Source organism: Euprymna scolopes, chromosome 46 (assembly GCF_053919585.1).
Source record: "Euprymna scolopes isolate OS-2025 chromosome 46, ASM5391958v1, whole genome shotgun sequence".
In the NCBI taxonomy this organism is placed as follows: domain Eukaryota; kingdom Metazoa; phylum Mollusca; class Cephalopoda; order Sepiida; family Sepiolidae; genus Euprymna; species Euprymna scolopes.
Window position 1 is genome coordinate 22,300,313 of NC_136527.1, and position 27,141 is coordinate 22,327,453.

The window sequence follows — 27,141 nt, forward strand, 5'->3', positions numbered from 1 at the left end:
CTAGATCTTAGAAGCATTGAGGTATTAGTTTCATTGGTATCATAATCTATATCAGGAAGCCAAGACATAAAAGTCCTTTAGTAGAGGTTTCAGGGATAGAGTATTTAAACATCCCAATAATCGTTGTAGTTTGACCAGGTCTATCAATATCTTCCACTACATTTCCATTAATCAAATAAGTTATTCTGTCAAATACATACATCATAGCGTTATTAATTAAAGATACTTTATCAAAGTTTCCTGGAAGAACATCACTAGAATCAGATTTAGTTAGTTTACCTTCAAAGTGGAGATATCCATCAGAGGGAAGAGTTATTAAATCTTGCTGAATGATAATTTATTTATTGTGGTATTTAGATTAGTAGTATTAATAGGGGAAACTCTACGTACTCAAATTCCTTTATACTGTTATAAGAAAAGAGAGAATGTTCTGTGTCGTAGATATGAAAGATTTCTTTTGTAGCCATTTTTTACTTAATTTAATTGAACTTGCTTCGAACATATTCTCTATTTACTTCATCTTCTTTTCAGGTACTTCTTCTGAGGTTCTTTTCTTAGTATATTAGGGGATCTTTTTCTTTTACCTAATGAATTATTTTTCCTGTTCCTTTTGTTGCTGCTGTTTTTAATGCTGCTTCTGCTGCTGATTCCATTGTATATTTGAGGATTTCAGAAAAAAACAACTTAGCATAGTACTTATGTATACTTTGTAGTGGTGATTAATTCTTTTCGTCATTTTCAAATGCAAGTTAGATCTCACAAGAATTTATTAACTCAAAATATTCATAATCGTCGACGATTGTTTCAAACTAGGAAAACCACACTCTTAATCTTATATATTGAGAACATACGCCTGTAACAATTTTGTTAATTCTTATGAATTTTGGTGAGGGTTACAGTCGTACAACTCATGATAACCTGTCGTTAACTAGAAATATGCTGCAGGATGCGTGATTAAATTTTCCCTAAATAAACATATGAGAAATGTGTCACATGATACGGCAAAGAAGTATCTCATGTGTCTGGGGATAGAAAAGAGTTTCAAATCTGAATCTGGAAAGAATCTTGAAAGAAGCAACACATTTTATGCCAAATTACGTTAATACAGGTGAAAAAATAAAAAATGCAGAAAAAAAATATTTAATCAAAAGTTAAATCAATAAAATAATCAATTCGAACATTTTGTTAACTTTATTTCACGTTTTCGCTCCTCCAACAAAAGAAAGAATATATATTGCTGGTGACTTGGATCCGTACGTTTACATGATTTAGACATGAGAAAAGTGTGTAAGTAGTTCAGTAGAAGTACACCTCATACAAGTATTTTCATCTGATAATAATACATCAATTATTCTAAATAGAAAGATTCGTTCACATAAAAATAAAACTATCCTACAAAATATAACTACTACACAACTTACTAAGTCAATAGCGTATATGGCTAATCAGTTTTTAATTGTTGAATTTTTATCGATATCCTGATGCTGCAATAATAAATGATAATCGAATGTTTTTCAACACTCTTGTTTGATCGTATGATTTGGAAGTTCAATACATAATGCCCTGGTCTAATTTCTCACAACGAAAATTGTCACAGTGACAACAGAAATTTTTTCTTGAGTATGAATCCGTTAATATCATGTTTCTATATAGACTGTGGTTCTTGGTTTATTAGCTGAGTGTAAACGTCCAAATTCAAAACACAACACTATTTAAAGTTACCTTACACATGTGTGTAGCCTTGTTCCAACTCGCCCTAATTGAGTATCTGTTTTAATCGTTTTTCTTTGATTATGTCAATAATTTTCTGTTAATAAACAAAGTTTTTATTCTAAAAGTTTCATGGTATTATGAAATTCACAAGCAATCTCCTGTTGTATGTATATCAATATCAGTGGAAATTATGACATTAGGTTTTCACAAATCTTGCAAGGAGGTGGCCTTGCATTTTTTGGGTGTTGTCCATCTAAGTGCTTCCAATGCAGACTGTCACATTCTTATGCAAATGATAAAGGTGAATATAAAATGTAAACAGAGGACGAGTTAGAACAAGGTTTGCTATGTGTGTAGTTGCGTGTAAGTCAACTTGAAATACTGTCGTGTTTTGAATTTGAATGTTTTGAGAAGAGAGTTTTGAGTTGTCAGTCGGAAGTTTTCACAACAGAATGTCGAATTGACCTGATAAATTGTTAGTTGAACCATATACTTTAGTTAGTTTGAAGAGATCCTCATGGAACTTACACGTGGTTTTATTATGATATGAATTCATAGCCAAGGGCAAATTTATAGACAGTTATGATCCCTGTTATTGCTTCTTTGCAAAAGTTTAGTGTTCTAAGTATTGTGTTAAAAATATTTATAAGGATTTGTCATGAAACTAGCTTGTAGATTTCATATAGTTTTTTCCTTTTGTTTCAATTTTTTTCAAAGTTCTCAGAAATCAAGGGGCTCCCTACCTAAAACAAATTTTTCTTTTTATTCAAAAAACCACAGAATGTTGTTTGTTTCTTTTTTAATTTAATATATTTCAATCAAGAAGTCATTTCACAAAATATATTTGTCAGTGTTTTAGATTCTTTTGTCTAATTCAGTTGCTCCTATAATTACTAAAATAGAAATTTTCGAAACATTCCACCTTTTTTCTATCTTATTAAAAGCAGTGGTAATCAAGCTTTCATTGTAAGCAGTCATTACAATTCTATCCTGATCATAATGAAGAAATCCTCTTTAAAGCCAGTCTATAAAGACTTCCTTACTTATGTAATAATTATATAGTAATAATAATTCAAGAAAAAACTTAGCACACTGTTGTTTGGCACATTTGTCCAATTTTTGAAATACAATGTGTGGAGTATTTTTAACTACTTTTAAGTCCAGCATCATTAGGAACGCTCTGTATGTATTTTCATATGACTCAACAAATATCAACCGGATGCAAAAGAAGAACCACATACTTCACAAGAATGTGGTTTCTCTCCCGTATGTGTTTTCATATGCCTCACAAATGTGACCTCCGTGCAAAAGAAGAACCACATACTTAACAAAGATTGGGTTTCTCTCCAGTATGTGTTTTCATATGATTCAACAAACGTGACCTCTGTGCAAAAGAACCACATACTTCACAAGAATGTGGTTTCTCTCCCGTATGTGTTTTCATATGATTCAACAAACTTGACTTCCATGCAAAAGAAGAACCACATACTTCACAAGAATGTGGTTTCCCTCCAATATGTGTTTTCATATGATTCAATAAACTTGACCTCCATGCAAAAGAAGAACCACATACTTCACAAGAATGTGGTTTCTCTCCCGTATGTGTTTTCATATGACTCAATAAATATGACCTCTGTACAAAAGAAGAACCACATACTTCACAAGAATGTGGTTTCTCTCCTGTATGTGTTATCATATGACACAACAAACTTGACTTCCATGCAAAAGAAGAACCACATACTTTACAAGAATGTGGTTTCTCTCCCGTATGTGTTTTCATATGATTCAATAAAGTTGACCTCTGTGCAAAAGAAGAACCACATACTTCACAAGAATGTGGTTTCTCTCCTGTATGTGTTTTCATATGATGCAACAAACTTGACTTCCGTGCAAAAGAAGAACCACATACTTCACAAGAATGTGGTTTCTCTCCCGTATGTGTTTTCATATGATTCAATAAAGTTGTCTTGTGTGCAAAAGAAGAATCACATATTTCACAAGAATGTGGTTTCTCTCCCGTATGTGTTAGCATATGATGCAATAAATGTGACTTCCGTGCAAAAGAAGAACCACATACCTCACAAGAATGTGGTTTTTCTCCCGTATGTGTTTTCATATGATGCAACAACGTTGACTTCCGTGTAAAAGAAGAACCACCTACTTCACAAGAAAGGTGCTTCTTATCCATTAATGAATTTCTTTTCATTGTTGCAAATTCTGAAAGTATAAAATAAATTTGAAAAAGTACATTTCATGTTGTAAAATTCAATTTATTATGTTGGTAGTTATTGAAAAATATCCAAACATCTATTAATAATGAAATTAAAAAATAAAATGAGTATATTTTTGATTCAATACAGGTTTGTTTACAAAATTAATGTGTTTTTATTTTTCCAACTGAAAATAATCACGTTTTTTTATTTTAGAGATATGGATTAAGTCTTCATATTATTTGATTCTTCAGAATACTGTTCTCCACTTGGGTGTTATTTTCACAACGTTTTTATGTTACCTCCGATCTTATTTGGGTATATTTTGTCGAACTTGAGAACCTTTCTCTTGAACTCAAAAATCTTTACAAAATTCTGAATGGAACGTTTTATTTAGTACATGAGATTAGCACACTCTCGAATTGGTAGCGACGACTGGGTAAAAATTTGTAAGTAATTTTTAATTCTATTTTCAATCTCACTGAGGATAAAAACCTCGCGTTCAGTAGTATGTAACCTACAACTAAATTTTACCAAGTACTCTAATCATAGCAACATATATTAGCATTACAGGTCCTAGCAGACAATCCTAGTATGAATTTGAAGAACTATTTTGTTTCTAGATGTTATCAGTATTCATTACTTCATATCATATAAATATATATATATATATTAAGTAATGTTATTTATGTATTATCTTTCAGATTCATCTGCCTTACTTTTAATGCTAGGTTTATTTATGGTGTCTTTTAAATTCAATAAAACCCTCCTAAATTTGCTGATGAGGAGACCTTGCTTACCCAAAAACTATATATAATTGTTCTACATAACTTCATGTATACCACAATAAAAAGCACGGATTTTCGAAACGATCGTAATTGATTTTGTTGTTGTTCCTTCTTATGAAACTGATTTCTAATTTAATTAAAATTTGATTTTTAAATTTTAAAAATTTTTAAAAAATTTTTAAATTTTAAATTATAAATCACATTACTTAATATTGAATTAGCTCTAGGACATTTAACTATCGAGCTTATTATATATCTAAATTACAACGAGCACTTTCTATTTCCTGTATTTTAATTAAACTAGTAATTTCACTGTTACATTAAAATACACTCAGCTCTTTAGGCTATTGTTCTAATCTCCTTTAAATTATATATATATATATTATATATATATGGATGTATAGACAGTTTTTATTACATATTACTATATGTATATTATTATTATTATTAATGGTTCTTTTATCATATTAAATAATATATAACCTAGCTTACTCTTCATTGTTCTTCTCTATTTATAATATTTACTTTATCCCATAATGGTAGACGATTTATCTTTTCCATCCATATATATTCTGCCATAACTGATTTTTCAATCTCTCAACATATTACAGCTTTTCAATGTTTTTCTAATTTTACTGTTAGTGAATAACGTGACTCACATTTGTATAATTTCCCACATTTACATAGAATCTCTTAGTCATGATTTTTACATAAGCGGATTGACATGAACATGTTTCTGGAGAGTCGAATAACTTTTGAATATTCTATTGTGTCTAGCTCTCTGATGTATTTTTTTCTTAAACGTTCCTTATTTTGACATGTATTTTTATCAGTAGCAATACACATGAACGATAAAATGCTTTGGATAATCACAGATTCTAAGGGGATTCTGATAAAATAGTCATATTTTAGAAACCAAAGCATTTTAAGTCGTCAATATACCACCGTTTTTTTTTTTCAAACAAATACACAATTATGTGCAGTATATATTTTAAGAGTTTTAAACAAATAAATTTATAAATAATAATGTTCATTATATATTTTAAGAGTTTTAAACAAATCAATTCATAAATAATAACGTACATTATATATTTTAGGAGTTTTAAACAAATAAATTGATAAATGTGCATTGTATATTTTAAGAGTTTTAAACAAATAAATTTATAAATAATAATGTACATTATATATTTTAAGAGTTTTAAGCAAATAAATTTATGAATAATAATGTACATTATATATTTTAAGAGTTTTTAGCAAATAAATTTATAAATAATAATGTACATTGTATATTTTAAGAGTTTTAAGCAAATAAATATATAAATAATAATGTACATTGTATATTTTAAGAGTTTTAAGCACATAAATTTATAAATAATAATGTACCTTGTATCTTTTAAAAGTTTTAAGCAAATAAATTTATAAATGATAATGTACATTGTATATTTTAAGAGTTTTAAGCAAATAAATTTATGAATAATAATGTACCTTATATATTTTAAGAGTTTTAAGCAAATAAATATATAAATAATAATGTACATAGTATATTTTAAGAGTTTTAAGCAAATAAATTGATAAAAAATGTTAACATCATAAAATGACGTTTTCAGTAAAATTTTGTAACAACTCCCCCGATTTCTAAATGCTCGTACTGTGCTCATATGAAGAATTTTTTCATGAGATTAAGAATCTAGCCAAGAAGATAAGATGGCACTTTCAATAGTTTCGCCTGTCTGAACTAGATTTGAGCACTCGTTTTTCCGTTGTGTAAAAAGAGATTTAAACATGAGTATGGAATTTTTTGTTTTAATTTTATTTGAACTATCATGTTAAATAAAACAATCTTTTTACTGTTGTAATCGGTTAAAATAACAATTGTATATAGTTTTCTGTTGTTGTAAATAGCAATTAAAAAACATGATATCCGGAAAAAAACGCTTTGATTTTGAGTGTAGACTGTAGCATTAGGAATAGCATCATAACCAGAAGCAGCGATAGCACAGCCACTGTAAAAGGACGTTTTTTGTTGTTGATTTTTATTTGTTTTAATTTTATTTTGAATTTCGTTTTTTGTTGTTGATTTTTATTCCAGATCGATTCTTTTTAAATTGAAAATTTGATTATAAAAAACTTTTCTTACATGTTTAGTTAGAGCTATTTTCTTATCAAGCATATAAATATTTAAAAACTTTGACTAGTGGTCAAAATTTTAAATGTTGTGTTTTTGTTTTGAACAACCGAAAATGTGACTGAATTATTTTTTAGGTCCACATGTATGAGCGGTATCAGCTCTCTATTTTTTAAATTTTCGTCTTTTTTCCAATGTTTGCAGCGAATTATTATTGAATAGAAACTAATGTGCCCAATTATGAAAAATGCAAAATCGATATTTGTAGGAGATGCTCAGTTAAGAAATAAAAACGGTAGAAAAACACATGAAATGCAAGGCCACCTCCTTGCAAGATTTGTGAAAACCTAATGTCATAATTTCCACTGATATTGATATACATACAACAGGAGATTGCTTGTGAATTTCATAATACCATGAAACTTTTAGAATAAAAACTTTGTTTATTAACACATGAAATGTAATCAAATTTCTTCTAAATGTGTGAATAATTTTTCAGCTTTAACAAAACCTTGTTTTTTTTAATATATAAATGTCAGCTTTAAAAATAGTTATTATTTTTTAAATATATAAATAGGTGGGTAAAAATACTTGATACTTTTCCAAACGTGGCGTTTTCTGTTAGAGTGACGTCACTTGTTTTAAATGACAATTATTTTTGTTTGTTTGTCGTAATTCTTGTATAGTTTCATAATGGGTGTCAAATACCCTCGTAACAAAAACTTGCTTAATCCTTCGTCTAACCCTAGGTATGAGTGGCAAGCCTACTGCTAAAACCTTCAGTCCTAATAATAATAACAAGTCCAAGTGGTAGAACTCCCCACTAAACAAAATTTTTCGGTAAGTTACATATACACGTAAAAAAGATATTTCCTTAAAGAAAAGTGCAAATGATTGTTTCCCATAAAAATTATATTGGTCAACTGTCCTAAGACGCTAGAATGATCTTAAATGCTAAATAATTTTACATTAAATTCATGTGAAACCAACCCCCACTCTAAATTCTACATTTTTTTTTTGTTTCTATCAAATATCCAGGATGTTAACACATAATTTCCCTTAACTCTAATTGTAGAAGGGCTTGCTCGATTAAGAGTAGGAATAGAATGTTAGTTTTGTCTGTCATGACTGCTTTGTTGCAAAGAATCTCAACACACGTGTGATAAAAGCCATGGGTTGCTTAAGAAAAAAGGAGATGAGGATGTACTTCGATTTAGGTGTTAGTAATAATTAGCAGTGTTTGTAAAGCACTTACAGGAACCTGGACTATGTGATAAAAAAGTTTAAGAACAGCTAATGGTTCCCCATTAATTGTAGAAGGGCTTGCTCGTTGCTCGATTAAGAGTAGGGATAGAAAGTCAGTCTTTCTACCATAATTTCTTTGTTGCAGAGAATCTCAACACAAATGTGATAAAAGCTGCAAGTGGCTTAAGAAAAATGGGGTGAGGATGTATGTAAATTTAGGTGAAATGATGCAAGCAGATGTAATTGAATGATCGAATAGTCCATGAAGTTTTCTGATTGTGTAAGTAGAAAAGAAGGATGGTAGTAAAATAGATGTAAAGGCTTTAAATAAAGTCATGAAGAAGTTTAGTTAAGTGTTACCGGTCATTGATGACATATTAGCCTTACTTGGGTCGGCAAAATACTTTGTAAACTTAGATCTGAAATCAGGTTACTCTCAGGTTACATTAAATAAGAATGATAAAGAAAAGAACTTCATTTACCTGCAACTGGGGTTTATTTCACTTTAACATTATACCATTTGGTCTCGCAAACGCCCCGAGGATGTTTCAGCAATTAATGTCCATAGTTCTAAAGGGACAGAAAGATTATGCATTACCATATTTGGATGATATTTTTATATTCTAAGATACGATGGAAAGTCACTTGGATCACATAGATAGGGTACTACTAGCCAGTTTACATAAACACAACCTCAGGTTGAAAGTGATGTAGTGTGAGATTTTAGGAGAAGTACAGGATCTGGGGTTCAAAATAAGTGAACAGAGTATATAGCCAGACCTGGAAAAAGTCAAAATCGATAAAATCTCGACTCCAACTACTGTGAGATAAGTCAGATTTTCATTGGTATGACGTCATATTATTGTTGATTTATAAAAAAATAATTTCTGACTCAAATGATCTGATATGATGTTTGTTAAAAACAAATTTACTTTTTTTATCTCATAATCTTAGTGATATGCAAGAGAGATGGTAGGTGAAATCGTTTTGTTTGAATCAAAATAGTTTTAATTGGATAAGAAAGTTGAGGGCTCATTGGTGTTATATGTTATGTTTTTATCAAATTAGGGAACAAAAGGCAGATGATGAAATTTTTACATTTAAAGATGTGGATGCAGAACAAAAAGTTCAGAATGATGGGCAAGATAGTGTATTACTTGTCCCAACCTGACAATGAACTATTGATAAGGTAACATGTACCGTTGAATCCTAAAAAAAGAGTGTTAGTACAGTACCATGACAATAATAGTTATGGAAAAGACTTTTTTTGCTATTAAGCAAAAACATTTCTGGTCGTGTTTATTAAAGGAGGTGAATGAATATGTAGGAAATTTACATGTGATTTTTTCCAGTTGGTGCCTAAAAATAAAAAAAACCGCTTATCCTTTTGGCGACTGTTTTTTTTACTGACAACTATTCTAATAGTGAATGAAAAATGTTTTTCAACTTATATTTTCTTAAAATAAAACGAGCAAGGTCAAATTATTTAAACAGTAGAACAGTAATAGAACAATATACTTTGTTTTCTTTTTTAAACAAAGGCTTTTGAAAAAAACCTCAACAATGAAATTAATCACGTGGTATTATTTTGCCAAACTTTGACAGTACTCGGCTTCTTTTGAAGTTTTTAAAAGAATATAATTGGAATAACATTATAATTACGCATGCTAAGTGGTGGTTTGCGGTAAAGATCTTTAGAAAATTAAAAAAACAAAAACAATTATTTTTCTATCTCTTAAATACAGCGTTATATTTCATTTAAGCTACTACTGTGCACTGCAGTAAGTCAATTTTCAAAAATTTTTTTTTTTAAAAAATGTACATTCTATTAAAATATTCAGCTAATGAAGCAAAAAAAGCCATGAACTTTATACAGATTTAAAAGGCAAGTCCTGCCGTAGTGTATTATCGACATTCACCAACAAAAAAACAAAAAACTATTGTCTTTTCGAAATTATCAGCAATTTTTTAAAAATTCATTTCCATCTAATTTTAAATTGTCCGCGAAGGATTACTACGCCTATATGATAAGCCACTTTAATACACGTGCAGGCGCACATATGGCACATGACTAGCCTTGGTGTGCGCTCGAGCGTACCTTAACAAAAGCCGTAAAATATACGAAAATAGTCTGAGGGTTAAGAGGCGCATAGCCACTAACGTAGCTAAGGGGGTGGCCCAGCTAAAGTGCGAAAATAGTCGGAAAAAGAATTTATTTATTATATATATATATATATATATATATATATATATATATATATATATATGCAATATATATACAGTATATATATACAGTATATATATACACAATATATATACAATATATATATATACACAATATATATACACAATATATATACACTATACATATACACAATATATATATATACACAATATACATATATACACAATATACATATATATATACAATATATATATACACAATATTTATATATATATATATATATATATATATATATACAATATATATATATACACACAATATATATATATACACTATATATACACACATACACATATATATATAAACTGTAAATCAACAGAGCAGTAATATTTAAAAATAAAAAATTTAAGCTCTTTATTCAAGTTATATTTTATAAAATTGAAACTGAATAAAATTTCTGAATTTCCCTATTTTAATTTTTTTATGTCATAATTCGAAAATTAAAAAAAACATCACCTAATATATATTGGTTTATTCATAACAGTGAAATCGCATTACATTGGTTTGGCTAGCAAATTTTTGCATTACATTAAAAAACGACCATGGTGTCTAACTCTGTCCCGTGTGGAGGCATTGTATATAGGTACATTAGTTTGGCTAGTAAATTTTCTATTTGGCTAATAAATTAAGATATTTGGTTGTCAAAGGTCAAGTAAAATTAAATTTGTCCGTAGAGCCCTGGATGGATTGTTTTCTTAAACTTTCCACCTTTTTTTACATGTATTTTTATTAGTAGCAATACACATGAACGATACAGCACATTGGATAATCACAGATTTACATGGGCTTCTGCTAATACAGTCATATTTTACAAACCAAAGCATTTTAAGTCGTCAAAATACCACCGTTTTCTTTTTCAAATTAATTTATAAATAATAATAATGTAAATTATATATTTTAAGAGTTTTAAGCAAATAAATTTATAAATAATAATGTACATTATATTTTTAAGAGTTTTAAACAAATAAATTCATAAATAATAATGTACATTATATATTTTAAGAGTTTTAAACAAATACATTTATAAATAATAATGTATATTATATATTTTAATTTTTTCATGAGATTTGGAATCTAGCCAAGAAAATGACATTCTTAATAGTTTCGCTTGTCTGAAATAGATTTGAGCACTCGTTTTTCCGTTGTGTAAAAAAAAGATTTCAACATATTGTGGTTTTTGCTTTGAACAACCGAAAATGTGACTGAATTATTTTTTGGGTTCACATGTACGAGTTGTACAACCCCTTTCTCTATTTTGTAAATTTTCGCAGAAAAAGACATGAAATGTAATTAAAAATCAAATTTATTTATTTTGTGAACAGATTTAACAAATAATTATTTTTAAAATATATAAATAGGTGGGTAAAAAATACTTGATACTTTTCCAAACGTTGCGTTTTCTGTTAGAGTGACGTCTCTTGTGTTAAATAACATTTATTTATGTCTGTTAGTTAATGACATGACTCACATTTGTATAATTTCCCCCATTAACATGAAATCTATTAGTCAAGATGTTTGACACGCACATCTTTCTGGAGAGTCGAATCACTCTAGAATACTATATTGTGTCTAGCTCTCTGTTGTATTGTTTTCTTAAACTTTCCATCTTATTTTGACATGTATTTTTATTAGTAGCAATACACATGAACGATGAAATGCTTTGGATAATCACAGATTCCAAGGGGATTCTGATAAAATAGTCATATTTTACAAACCAAAGAATTATAAGTTCTCAAAATACCAACGTTTTGTTAGGAAAGTAATACACTTTCAAATGAATTTATAAACAATAACGTACATTATATATTTTAAGAGTTTTAAGCAAATAAATTTATAAAAATGTTAACATCATAAAATGGTGTTTTGGTAAGATTTCAAATGCTCATACCGTGTTTGTATGAAGAATTTTTTCATGAGATTTGGAATCTAGGCAGAAAAGATATCACTTTTAATAATTTCGGGTGTCTGAAATAGATTTGAGCATTCGTTTTCCGTTGTCTACAAAAAAAAGATTTCAACATGACGAGTAGGGAAAATTTTTTAAAAAGTTTTATTTGAACAACCACTGTTAAATAAAATAATCTTTTCCTGTTTTAATCTGTTAAAATAATAATTAAATGTGTTTTTCTATTGGAGTAAATAGCAATATATAAACATGATATCCGGAAAAATCGTTTTAATTTTGAGTGTAGGCAGTAGTATTAGTAATAGCATCATAACCAGCAGCAACCACTGTAAACGGACGTTTTGTTGTTGATTTTTATCCAGATTGATTTTTGTAATTGATAATCTGATGATAAAAAAATTTTCTTTCATGCTTAGTTAGAGTTATTTTCTTATCAAGACTATAAATATTTAAAACTTTGACTAGCGGTCAAAATTTTAAATATTGTGTTTTTAGCTTTGAACAACCGAAAATGTGACTGAATGATGTGAAATCATTTTATATTAAATTCTAAAATGATTTTTATCTTTCATTAAAGTTTTTCAACGTGTTCACACATAATTGTCAATAAAGGGAGAATCACATATTTTGGAGTTTTTTATTTAAAACTTTTTACACTTAATATTTTGCTAACTTTTTCATTTTTATTTAAATTTATTTTTAGTTGTATTCTCATCTTGTTCTTTCGTCATGAGTATGCCATTGTTATAATGGAGAAGCTATTTTTAAATAGAAAAGACGGTGGCTGTGGGAGGTTGGTGGATAATGTAGGGAATTGAGGGAGGTGGGTGGATTATGTAGAGAATTGAGGGAGGTGTGTTGATTATGTAGAGAATTGAGGGGTGGGTGGATGATGTAGAGAATTTAGGGGTGGGTGGATGATGTAGAGAATTTAGGGGTGGGTGGATTATGTAGAGAATTTAGGGGTGGGTGGATTATGTAGAGAATTGAGGAGTGGGTGGATGATGTAGAGAATTTAGGGGTGGGTGGATGATGTAGAGAATTTAGGGGTGGGTGGATGATCTAAAAAATTGAGGGAGGTGAGTAGATGATGTAGAGAATTCAGGAAGTCGGTGGATGATGTAGAGAAGTATTTAAGGGTAATAGGAGCAGTGGATGAGGAAAAATGTCAGATAGCTCTCTTAACAATTCATGGACAGACTCATATTAAACAATGAAAGTTAAAAATGGGCAGAATTGAAAAGGTCCGTAGAGGACTACTATGAAACTATTGCAAACCCTAACAAACAAAGTCGAATTAGTGAACATTAGAAGGGAGACATGACTACATGCATAGGTTAGTTAGATTAGAATAAGGCGTTTATAGTGGGATAGACCAGAGAAGCAGACTAGTCAAATAACAGGTATTGGGATTCTGTATAGAGGGCCTCAGACAAAGGAAGGTAGAGATGGTTGTGATGAGACATGAACCACAGGATGTTCAAGCGGCTTATCAGAAAGCCCGAGCAAAAGTTAAATGGAAGATCTGAGTTAATGCAAGACAGGAGTATGAAGACGAGCCCATGAAGTTTTGTCACATGATACGGCAGATTCTGGTTGAGGCTATAAATCCAGACAGTTCCCCAAGATAGGTAGACAAATGTAAAAGAGGAAACCAAGTCGAGAATAGGGAGCTAGGATTTAAAACTAGAGAGAAAGAAAGAGGCAGATAGATAATTAAGTGTTAATATTTTGTCAAGATGGGCAACATACAGAGATTCTGCAAGAAGCATATCCAGGGAAACCAGGGATGCTCCATTCTTGCAATGCCCGACGAATGAAAAAACGGCATACCAGTCCAAATAGTCGGTAACATGGGCATATCAAATTCTGTTTTGATTACAATTGAGGGAAAGAATTATAGAACTCTGGTGGATAGGAGAACAGAGATGTTAGTAATAAATAGTGTTTTTAAAGCACTTAGACACGAACCTGAACTATATTTTAAAAAAGTTTAAGAACAACTAATGACTCCCCATTAATTGTAAAATGGCTTGCTCGATTAAGAGTAGGAATAGAACGTCAGTCTTTGCACCGTGACTTCTTTGTTGCAGAGAATCTCAACACAAGTGTGATAAAAGCCATGATGGCTTAAGAAAAATGGGGTAAAGATGTACTTTGAATTAAATGAAATGATGCAGGCTGATGTAATTGAAAGATCGAATAGTCCATGGAGTTTTTTGATATTGTAAGTAGAAAAGAAGGATGGTAGTAAAAGATTTTGCATAGATTTTAAGGCTTTAAATAAAGTCATGAAGAAGTTTACCTGAGTGTTACCAGTCATTAATAACATATTAGCTTCGCTTGGGTCGGCAAAATACTTCATAAATTTAGATCTGAAGTCAAGTTACTCTCAGGTTACATTAAAGAGGAAACTTCATTCACCTGCCACTGGGATTTATTTCACTTTAACTTGATACTGTTTGGTCTCACAAACGCTCCCAGGATCTTCCAGGAATTAAGGTCCATAGTTCTAAAGGGACAGAAACATTATGCATTACCATATTTGGATGATATTTTAATATTCTAAGACACTATGGAAAGTCACTTAGTATTAAACGGCCATTCCTACGTTGTTGGGTTTTTATTAAATTAGAGATCAAGAGAAAGATAATGAAATATTTAGATTTAAAGATGCGGATGCAGAACAAAAATGTTCATCATGATGGACAAGATAGTGTATTACTTGTCAACAAACTATTGATAAGGTTATATGTAATGTCGCATCTTAAAAAAAGAGTGTTAGTACATTAGCATAACAATAATGGTTGTGGAAAAGGCATTTCACATCACTAAGCAAAAGTACTTCCTTTCATAAAACTGGCATTGGATATTTTCGAGCGCGATCCAAAGACACTTTTGGGTAACCAATACACAGTGACTTTTATTGATATGTATAGTGGTTGGCGAGAGTCTTAGAAACAGTGGTGCATCAAAGTACTCTCAGTTTTCATTAAATAAGAACGATAAAGAGGAAATTTCATTCACCTGCCACTGGGGTTTATTTCACTTTAACTTGATACCGTTTGGTCTCACAAACGCCCCCGGGATCTTCCAGGAATAAATTTCCATAGTTCTAGAGGGACAGAAAGATTAGGCATTACCATATTTGGATGATATTTTTATATTCTAAGATACGATGGAAAGTCACTTAGATCACATAGATAGGGTACTACTAGCCAGTTTACATGAGTGCAAGTCAGGTTGAAAGCTATGTTGTGTGATGTTTTAGAAATACAGATTCAGGTGTTCACATAAAATAATAATAAAAAGGCAAAAACCGTGGTGCATCTGATATAGGATTAAGTATCAGTTTAATCTTTTACTTTGGTAAGGAATAACATTCTAAAAGTTAGGAAAAAACTGATAGAGAACAAGGATAAGAAAATAAAGTCAGTAGATTTTAAGATTGGAAATCTTGTTTTTTTATAAGAAGCACCAGAAGGCGCATGTGGAACATCTGTGGGCAACGTTGATTGAGGAAAGTTCAATGAGTTGGATAGTGATTGAGCCACAGAACAAACTGATATCTCAATATTTATTGGAGTTTGGAAGTGGGAATTCTTTAGGTTGGGTAAGATCTATATTCTGTTTTAAAAAAATATTCCTTTCTCGGGTTTTCTTTTATACGTGACACTTTGGAAGATGATTTCAGCTAACTATTTTGACAGAGTATGTGAAGCGTTAGTAATGAGTTATGAAAGAAAAGATTATGAGAAAGACAAAAGAAATTAATTTTTTCTTGTTTATAAACTCAAGCATGGAAGTCATCAAGTGTCATCTACCAATGTTAATTTTAAATTATCAGATGGTATTCACCATGCATCAGGTGTTCCGTATTAAGATATTTAACACAAGAAAAAAGAAACTTATTCTTGGAAAGAAAAAATTGAGTTAACAAGACAATAACGAGTTTTCCAAATATAAGCAATGTAATTCCTTATGTTATGAATGGTGGCCACCACTGATAACATAAATAATTACTTAGCTTAAAATATCCATACAACTCCTTGTTTGCGGCAATTTTAAATGTGATATTCGTTTTCAGCATACCCGAAAACCTATAATATTCGTCATGGTAAAGATGACTGTTTAGGTGGAAAGGAATTAACAATTTACCAAAACTGCTTTCCCCCAAATATCACCATGTGGCCAGAAAGTGGTTGCTCATTTGGTATTAAATTTATATAGAAATGTGATCCTCACTTTGCGAAAAAAAATAATTTTCTCATGTCATGAAAACTAATTCTCTGCGTCACTTTTAAAATATTTATTCATTTTCAGCATCCTTGAAAACCTATAAAAGTCGTCATTGTAAAGAATATTCATTATTTTTAAAGATTTTAGAAATCGAACTTTTTTGTGTTTAAGTCTATAGTGAAAATAAAATCTGATTTTTTTTAACGTGTGAAACATAAAAAAAAAATATAAAATTTATAATTTTTTTTGTAAATCATAAAGAAGTTTTTTTTTGTTTAAGTCAATCGACATTGAAAAATTTTCAACGATAAATCAACATTTTCATTAGGATTATTCGCTTTTTTTTTCCTTCTGATTTCCTTTCAATAAAGACATTAAGGGACATTAAAGTACAAAAATCAAGAAAAATATTATCAATTTTGTACGTGAAAATGCATACAGAATTTGCCACCACTGATAACATAAAGAATTATGTATTGACCTTTTTTATGTTTAAGTCAGTATTGATAACAAAATCTGATAGATTAGTGACCATTCGATAATAATCCGATGAAAAAATGAAAATAAGATGAAAATATAAAAAAATACACATACGTTCGCCATGTACGTTTTTGTTTTATAAGTTAAAAACATATCAAAATTTATAAAATTATTATTATTATTATTATTATTATTATTATTTATTTTTTTTTTGTAAACGATAAGAAGTTTTTTTTTTTTTAATGTTTAAGTCAATATTGAAAACAAAAAAAAGGTATATTTTTTAGATTAGGTCCACCTCAGCAATTTTCTTTTAAATGACGACTTTTATAAGTTTTCTACTATGCTGAAAAAGTAAATCGCAGTGAAATTTTGCAGAAATAAGTAGTTATCGAAATATAAAAAGTTGTATTGTGCATTGTATTCTTTGGCGGCCATCGTTTTTACGCACATGCGCGCGCTCCATAAACAAATCTACGCGCGTACCAATCTGATAAATTAGTGACCATTCGATAATAATCCGATGAAAAAAAAGATGAAAATAAAAAATACACATACGTGCGCCATGTAGTAATACTTACGTTTTTGTTTTATAATCTGCTTTCGATTAACTTTATCTGCTTTTATAAAGGAAACGATTTTTCAAATGTGATTGACTTTACAAGCTCAACTTTACATTCAAGATGACGAACGGAAGAGCAAGTTCGCAGAAAACAAAATTGGAGAGAAAAAATAAATTATTTCGAAATAGAGCCGATCTATCACGGATAAAATTAGTATTATTTTATTTAACATTTTAATATTTACATGAGAGAGAACAAGTTACAAGTTTCATCTTTATTATTTCTCTAATTAATTCGTTGTATGTGCAATTTACTTGTTGAAACTGATAGTTTTTAAAGCCGCCTTTTCGTATTTTTATTTATTTTTTAATGCATATTTCCGATTATTTCTTGATTGTGTTTAAAAGATTAATCTAAAGTTAATCTATACGAGAAAAAATTAATTAAAGAGATTAAATGTAAAAAATTACAGGGGGGAAAAAGTTATAATGAAAATTGTTATCACGTTGGAAGAAACAGACAAATTCATCTAAATTGAGAAGTTAAATAAATTCCTGGTAAAACCAAAAAAATCCCTTGTAAAATAAATACTAGTTTTCTGTAACTATTTCAAAGATAATTAGTAAAATGAAAGGTAATATAGTTCGTCTAAAAGTTGTATCAAGAAGCAGAACTTGAAGTAAAAAAAAAAAAAAAAAAAAAAAAAACATGAAATCCTATCCTTCGGAAACGAAACGAAACTTCGTTTTTTTTTGCTTTTTTTGTGTTTTTCGTTTGTTTTTCTTTTCAATACTGCAATAATTCGTTTTAATTATTTTCTTCACTTTTCACTGCAACAAAAAATAAAGTAGATGAGTATTTTGTAATAAAAGAATATTAGTTGCATTCAAAATAATTAAAAATAACAATTCACCGTTTTGGGGAATTTTGTTAAGAGAAGCAAACAAAAAAAAAGTGACAAAGCAAAACAATTTACTCTTCTACCTACCTGGATAACTTATGTATTTTTAATGCTTTTATTTTTGTATTTGTACACATAGATTCGAAAAAGTTGTCAAAAAACAAATATATAACAAATAAATGTTACCAAAGGCAAGATAAGTTACTTTTCTACAAAACTGGATATAATTTTCGTGTTTTTATTCAATGTAACATGTTTATTCAGCTCGAAAAACATGCAGTTTTTACCGATGTATTGGAAAATTCAAAATGGCGACCGACTCTCTTTTAAACACGGTAAGTTCGGGAAAAGGTGTTATAAATAATAAACTAGACAAAATACTGTTAGAAATTCGCTCAATTAATTTACAATCCAAATCTGTCCCTCGAGATTGGCAGGGGCATGGAGTATTTGCTTACATTATGGATGGCTTTCTATGTGGTAGATACATCTCCAGAGAAGACCCTAAATTGTCCTATCTGTGCTTTCAGACTGCACTTGCTCACACCACCGCGTTTATATTTGTCCTCTATTCACCCCATAAATTTGGAGTTAGTATATTTAAGAGCATATCTGAGAAAATTGACCACATCATGTTGCTCATTCTTCGGCTAATATTCACGGCTGTGGAGATTTCAATGTTCACAATGTGATGAAGGGGTATAGTCTATCGATACTCTATGGCTGACTGGGATAGCTTTCGTACATTTATATCAGATCTACCTCTTCGGTCCATGTTTAAATAGAATGTGTCCTCCATAATAGCAGACCTGACTGAATGGTTAATTGTAAGTATAGACCGATTCATACCCTCCAAGAAATTCCAGCAAAAACCTAACAGCCATCCGTGGTTTTCTGAAGAATGTGCTGCTGCCATTGCGCACAGAAATAACTTTTTCTATGGCTTCGAATGTAATAGATGTACTGAGATTAAAACCACGTTCAGGACTGCAAAAAAGTAATAAAGAACGCAAGAGAGTTGTAGGCTCAGTCCATCAAGGTCTTAAGTAGCTGAACAGCAGCTTGTTTGCCACCAATATTGGCAAATAAATAACACAGTCCTGAATAGAAGCATGTGCTCTGTCCCAACCATCATCAATGGACCTGAAGTAATCCCGTCAGCATCGGACAAAACCAAACTCTTTGCCAAAACCTTTGCAACATATTCTACCCTATGCGATCAGGGCCATCAACCACCTCCGTATTTACTCCTGTGTTTGAAAACATGTTATGCAACATACAAATATATGTGCATAATGTTGCCAAACTAATAAAAAAAATGGATTTCAGTAAAGCAACCGGTCCTGACGCCATTCCTATTATAGTGCCCAAAAAGCCATAATCAGAACTAACTCCCATACTTACAAAGTTATTTTAACGTTGTTTTAAGGAGAATTGATTTCCACCACCCTGGAAAACCTCATCAGTAGGCCCCGTATTTAAAATTCAGGTTATCGTTCATCTCCCTTTCAATACAGACCATGCGTCATGAATAAGTTGCTACAATTTGTGTTAAGTAGTCAACCACCTCAGTGTCATGTAATATGGTTTCCGTTCTGCTAGATCTACAACTGATGTGTTGACAGTTATATCTCATAATGTAGCATTGGGACTCCCAGCTTAATTGCTATATAGGTAGTTTTAGAAAAAGAAAATTATGTGAGTATATTTTCATTTCCCATCAGCAAGTTGGAAGGGTCACAAAAAGTTAGGTTTGACAGATATCAAGCGAGAGAGAATGCACCAGAAATTAGGGGTGACACAGGAATTATGGTCGTAGGCTTCCGGTTAACGACGACATGGGCTGAGAGTTGGTTTTGGGCATCAGAGAATGCAGATCGGAGATTCGGCTCTCTGGCAACCAGGGTCCGAGATATAGGCTTTCCTGTAATAAAAGAGTGAAGCTCCAGTCCATCTTGTTGTCATTAATGCATCTGTCTGCAGCAACCACTTCCCAACGAGATGGCAAACCAGCGACCAGAAGGCATCATCGGCTGGCCAAGGGAACCAGGTATGTATGCATTATACATGGCACATACACGTCTCGGAGACTATCAAGGCAAGAAACGGTGTAAGGATAAGAACACTTACGCACACATAAGTAAGAACATTGATAAGAACACACAGACCAGTAAAAGTAAAAGCAATCATAAAAAGATAGTAACAAGAAAAAGTGAAAGTCGAACGATTAGAAACAGAAACGTTTAATAATAATAAAATAATAAATTAAAAACAATAATAATAGTAATAAATTAAATAATAAATTAAATTAAATAATAATAACAGTAATAAATAAAATAATAAATTAAATTAAATAATAATAGTAATAAATAAAATAATAAATAAAATAAAATAATAATAGTAATAAATAAAATAATAAATTAAATAAAATAATAATAATAGCAATAAATTTAATCATAAATTAAATTAAATAATTATAATAGTAATAAATAAAATAATAAATTAAATAAAATAATAATGATAGTAATAAATAAAATAATAAATAAAATAAAATAATAATAATAGTAATAAATAAAATAACAAATTAAATAAAATAATAATAATAATAGTAATAAATTAAATAATGAATTAAATAAAATAATAATAGTAATAAATAAAATAATAATAGTAATAAATAAAATAATAAATAAAATAAAATAATAATAATAATAGTAATAAATTAAATAATAAATGAAATAAAATAATAATAATAGTAATAAATTAAATAATAAATAAAATAAAATAATAATAATTGTAATACATAAAATAATAAATAAAATAAAATAATAATAATAAATAAAATAATAAATTAAATAAAATAATAATAATAATAGTAATAAATTTAATAATAAATTAAATGAAATAATAATAATAGTAATAAATTAAATAATAAATTAAATGAAATAATAATAATAATAGTAATAAATAGAATAATAAATTAAATAAAATAATAAGCTTGTCTCTGCTTTATAACTATTTTCATGTCAAGTACTCCTCTGAACTCCAATCTATGGTCCCCACACGAAAAACACTCGTCTAGCTGAAACCACTATCAATGATTTCCCCCACTCTTTATCTGTGCTTAAACCTAAACATACATTCCATGAAAAAAGCTTCTTTCTTAGAATTGCACACCTGTCGAACTCTATTCCGTTTTCCTGCTTTCCAACTGACTACAATATGGTTGTCTTCAAGTCCAATGTGAACAAATTCTTGATGAGCCATACCCTTAAGTAATCCAATTTACCAAATTTCCACTCCTAACGGTGACTGATATTTTCCCCTTGACCACTGTGCACTCATTAATACTTATCCTCGAGTGGCTACCGGGCCTTGATAAAAATACAAATCTATGACATCCTTTGCTATTACTTTCGAAATGCCAAAACAAAAAAAAAAGGTAGGGATAAGTGTTCATCAAAAAATAACTGTATTGGATTATTTGTTTATAAGTTGGGGATCAGTTTATTCAGCGTATCAGAATTTTTGTAGGAATTTTTGACACCCCTTACACGAAACTACGAATACAATATAAAAATCTCGGAATTTCTCTGTTAAAAGTGGGTTATTTATTTTCTTTATGGATTATACTTCCAAAATAAACTATTACAGTTGTTTTAAAAGTAATAGAAATTTTTTTTTTTAAAACAGTAATGAATTTTCCGAACTCAATATTTTTCAATTAAAAATCTATTAAAATTTTTCTATTGATTCTATTTTTACGATATTTTCAGGGTCAATGTGAAATTTTATGTTCTTTCCAATAAATCGAATATAATATTTTAGACAAACGTTTTTTTTTTAAATTCACGACCCCCCCATCCCAATTTTTAAGTGTCTATTAAAAAGTAAATACTTAATATATTCAAATTTAAAAAAAAAAGACATTGGAAAGATGGGGTGGAATTATTCGCTATTTTCACGAAATTTCTGACACTGCTACCGTAGCGATGATGGAAAACCTGCAAATTTAGTTGTACTTTTACTACGAGTTGTTTTTTTTTAAATTAAAATATATGCAAAAAGACTACATATAATATCAGAAAATAAACGGTATTATTATTATTATTATTATTATTATTATTATTATTATTATTATTATTGTTGTTGTTGTTGTTGTTGTTGTTGTTGTTATTTTTTTATTATTGTTTTTGTTGTTGATGATAATGTTTTTTTTAGAAATATTGTTGGGTTTGTATTACTGTACACATAGATTCGAAAAAGTAGTCAAAAACCAATATATAACAAATAAATGTTATCAAAGACAAGATAAGTTACTTTTCTAACAAACTGGACATATTTTTCGTGTTTTTATCCAATGTAACATGTTTATTCAGCTCAAAAAAACATACAGTGTTTACCGATGTATTGGAAAATTCAAGATGGCGTCTGACTCTCTTTAACACGGTAAGTTTGGGAAAAGGTGTTTATAAATAATAAAAAACGGATAAAATACTGTTAAAAACTCGCTCAATATATGTTACCGTGACACGTGACATAGGTTGACATATATTCGGCGGGTTTTGAATAGTATTTTGTCTTGTTTTTTTTTTATTTATAATACCTTTTCCCAAACTTACCGTGTTAAAGAAGGAGTGAGGCGCCATCTTGAATTTTCGAATACATCGGTAAACACTGTATGGTTTTCGAGCTGAATAAATATGTTACATTGAATAAAAACACGAAAAATATATCCAGTTTGGTAGAAAAGTAACTTATCTTGCCTTTGATAACATTTATTTGTTATATATTTGTTTTTTGACAACTTTTTCGAATCTATGTGTACAGTAATACAAACCCATGTTGTTTTCACTTGATAGATATAAAAAAACATTTTTAAAAATATTAAAAAATTACAATGATTATGTGCGTGTGTTAATCAAAAGATTTAAAAATATTTTAAAAAATCGAACTTACTAGGGGAGATAATAATTTCCGGTGAATGCCGGAAAAATATCCAGTAAATATAACGTCGTTCAGTAAATCGTTATTTGTATTTTAAACTAAATATTTTATCGTGGTTTATTTTTTGTTTTTTGTCATTTCATTTAACTTAATATGAAAATGGATAATAAACTTTAAAATATCAATTATTGAATGGATTTTATTATTTCCTTTTCTTTAAAAACTCAATTTTATTTTTATGGATACATGTGTCCAGTGACATCGATATGATGACTAAAATAACAAATTATTGTCTTTTTAAATTCAATTGCTAAAAATAAAAAAAATGCACAGTTTTAGAAAAAAAATATTTTGTGCGGTAATTTCAACTTTCTCCGAATTATTATTTCTTTTTTTCATTTCCAAAATCAACCGATCCTTTGAGGTTTTAAGAACTAAAAAAAAAAAAAAAATAATAACGCATGAATTTCTGTTGGCTTTTTTAATAAATAAAGAATTTAACATGCGGAGGTTGGGGGTGTCTATTCCGAAAATCGTTCTTAACATGGGGAGGTTAAGGATGTCCATTCTAAGAGTCGTTCTTAACATGGGGCAGTTGAATGTGTCCATTACGAACGCCGTTCTTAACATGGGGAGTTTGGGGGTGTCTACTCCGAAAGCCGTTCTTAACATTGGTGTCAAGAAAGAAAATAAATTCGTAATTGTTTTGGTTTACACGCATACACATTACTAATTTATTGGTTGTGAAAAAAAAGTGGATTTATTTCGGCTCGGTGTCACCGTAATTCACAGAGAAGTAGATTTTTTTATTGTGCACGCATAAAACATGGAGACCAGTGAATTACAGTGCATAACAGACGTTTTTATATCAAAAAGCTATTTCCTAACACGTAAATAAATGTTATTTCATCTTAATACAGTGATGTCAATTTCTTTGTCAAATGTAATTTTCCGGAGTTATTTCTATATTTTTATTTTATGTATGTGAGGATATGCCTTGGTGGAAACCTTCTATTAATCGGAGATCTTGTTAAATTTACTTTTACCGTTCCTGCAGATACTCTACTACTTTCGACTTCAAGAGATTCCTGCAGTCCTGCAACCTCGGACCTAAAAGTTGATAGATGCTGATTATGAATAGGTGAACACAGTCACACACATAGAAGTGAGTGACTCCACGGTCAGTTTTTACAAATTGGCACCACTTCCATGAGTTGTATAGGGTCAGAATTAAAAAAAAAATCGTTATACCTTTTGTACATTCATGTGTGCCACGTTTGTACAGTGGTAACGTCACCAGCTTTGAATGCTACAATTTTGCTTTCGATTTCGATTGTAGCTGATGTCATCCAAATACTTATTTTTATTACTTCTGACATCACGACTCTATAAAAATATATGGGAAGTTTTAACAAATTAAAATATTATATTTAAACGTATTTTACGAATGGGTAAAACTTGGCAAGCCTCACCTCCTCCCATTAATCTTCTTTCTATATACATAAAATGAACTCATTTTTCCCGTCTGATTTTGACATTAATAGGATTAAAAATCAAGATATTTCATGCAAATATAATATGCACAAACGGCAGAACAATATCTGAGGTGTGTTATAGGCTTATTATTTCTCAAATTCCCCGATAATCTTAGATTTCTATACTTTTTCTGCTGAGAAGTCACGGCCAAAATAGGTTAAGATCAATGGAAGTGGTAAAATATTTTCTCTCTAATAAATTCCTCCTCCCCCTGCCACCACTTAACACCGTTTGGGGATCGTTCACAAGGAACAGTTGAGAAGAGAACACCGGTTTGGCTTCGTAGGTTTTTTTTTTTTTTTTTATTATGTGAAGTTATTTAAAATCACTAAACTAAGCTGCAGTGCTCTGTGGCGTAGTGGTAAGCATGCTGGACAATTCACATTATATTTTCACGTTCGCGCCGACCTACCGTAGTCGTTTTTTTTTTTGTTTTTTTTCCTAAACAACTGGAATGGACTTTTCTTGGTGGCCGAACTGTTAACGTTGCAGATGTTTTTTTTTTTGTTTTTTTTTTCACACTTTATTTTCCTACTTTTACTCATGACTCCGGGTTTGATCCTTCCTACTTACCTACCATAACATTTTTTAAAACTCCCCCCCCCGTCCCGGAAACAAACACTCGGGCAACGCCGGGTACCCCCGCTAGTTATAAAATAAAATGAACTTTCGAGAGATTTTTACAAGAAATTCATTTAACTTCTAAATTTAGCTGAATTTGTCAGTTTCTGACGCTGCTCTGAAAATATTTTCATTATAATTTTTTTCTTTCGCGTGTAATTTTTAAAATTTAATTTTTTAATCACAATAAAAAAATCGGAAATCTAAAATAAAAAAATACGAAAAGTAGTATCAGTTTCCGCCCATTAAATTCCACGTGTAACGAATTAGAGAATTCATAAAGATGAAACTTGTAATCCGTTCTCTCTCATGTAAATATTAAAATGTTAAATAAAATAATATTAATTTTATCCGTGATATTCACCAAATAGATCGGCTCTATTTCGAAATGATTTCCTTTTTTATTTTTCTTCTTCAATTTTGTTTTCTGCGAACTTGCTCTTCCGTTCGTCATCTTGAATGTTAACTTGAGCTTCTAAAGTCAATCACATTTGAAAAATCGTTTCCTTTATAAAAGCAGATAAAGTTAATCGAAAGCAGATTATAAAACAAAAACGTAAGTATTACTACATGAATTTACTATCGATTTGTAAGTTTAAGTTTCTAACGACGCCGTAAAAACATTTCACGTGTATTTTTTCCGTATAAATATTAACTATGGTTCTTTTTCAGTATGTTCACCAATATCTTCATTTTTAATGTGTTTAGTAAACTGCACAAGCACCAGATTAACTTTAGGCTTAAATGTTTCAAAAACAATTAAAAAAAATAGGAATCTAAAAAAACATACATAAAAATACGAAAAGGCGGCTTTAAAAACTATCGTGCAGAGAATTAATATGTTCACCTATCAGTTTCCGCAATTAACGAATAAGAGAATTAATAAAGATGAAACTTGTAATCTGTTCTCTCTCATGTAAATATTAAAATGTTAAATAAAATAATACTAGTTTTATCCGTGATATTCACCAAATTGATCGGCTCTATTTCGAAATGATTTATTTTTATTTTTCCTCTTCAATTTTGTTTTCTGCTAACTTGCTCTTCCGTTCGTCATCTTGAATGTTAACTTGAGCTTGTAAAGTCAATCACATTTGAAAAATCGTTTCCTTTATAAAAGCAGATAAAGTTAATCGAAAGCAGATTATAAAACAAAAACGTAAGTATTACTACATGGCGCACGTATGTGTATTTTTTATTTTCATCTTTTTTTCATCGGATTATTATCGAATGGCCACTAATTTATCAGATTTTGTTTTTAATACTGACTTAAACATAAAAAAAGGTCAATACGTAATTCTTTACGTTATCAGTGGTGGCCAATTCTGTATTCGTTTTCACGTACAGAATTGATAACATTTTTCTTGATTTTTGTTCTTTAATTTCCCTGTGTCTTTATTGAAACATGAAATCAGAAAAAAAAAAAAAAGCGAAAAATCCTAATGAAAATGTTGGTTTATCGTTGAAAATTTTTTGCTGCTGATTGTTTTTGTTTTCAATATTGACTTAATCATTTAAAAAATTCAATACAAACAATAAAAAGAAAAAATAATAATTTTATAAATTTTATATGTTTTTAACTGTTTCACAAGTTTAAAAAAATCAATTTTTTTTTCACTAATGAC

General features: G+C 29.6%; 1 long non-coding RNA gene across 1 annotated transcript; it reads right to left on the reverse strand.

The window, feature by feature from the left end:
• Positions 1-1,182: 1,182 nt before the first annotated feature.
• Positions 1,183-17,947, reverse strand: LOC145270914 (uncharacterized). The gene is made up of 3 exons (XR_013865619.1): positions 17,533-17,947; positions 8,564-8,651; positions 1,183-3,930 (listed from the first exon to the last, which is right to left on the reverse strand). It is a non-coding gene; the product is annotated as an uncharacterized LOC145270914 (long non-coding RNA).
• Positions 17,948-27,141: the final 9,194 nt, after the last annotated feature.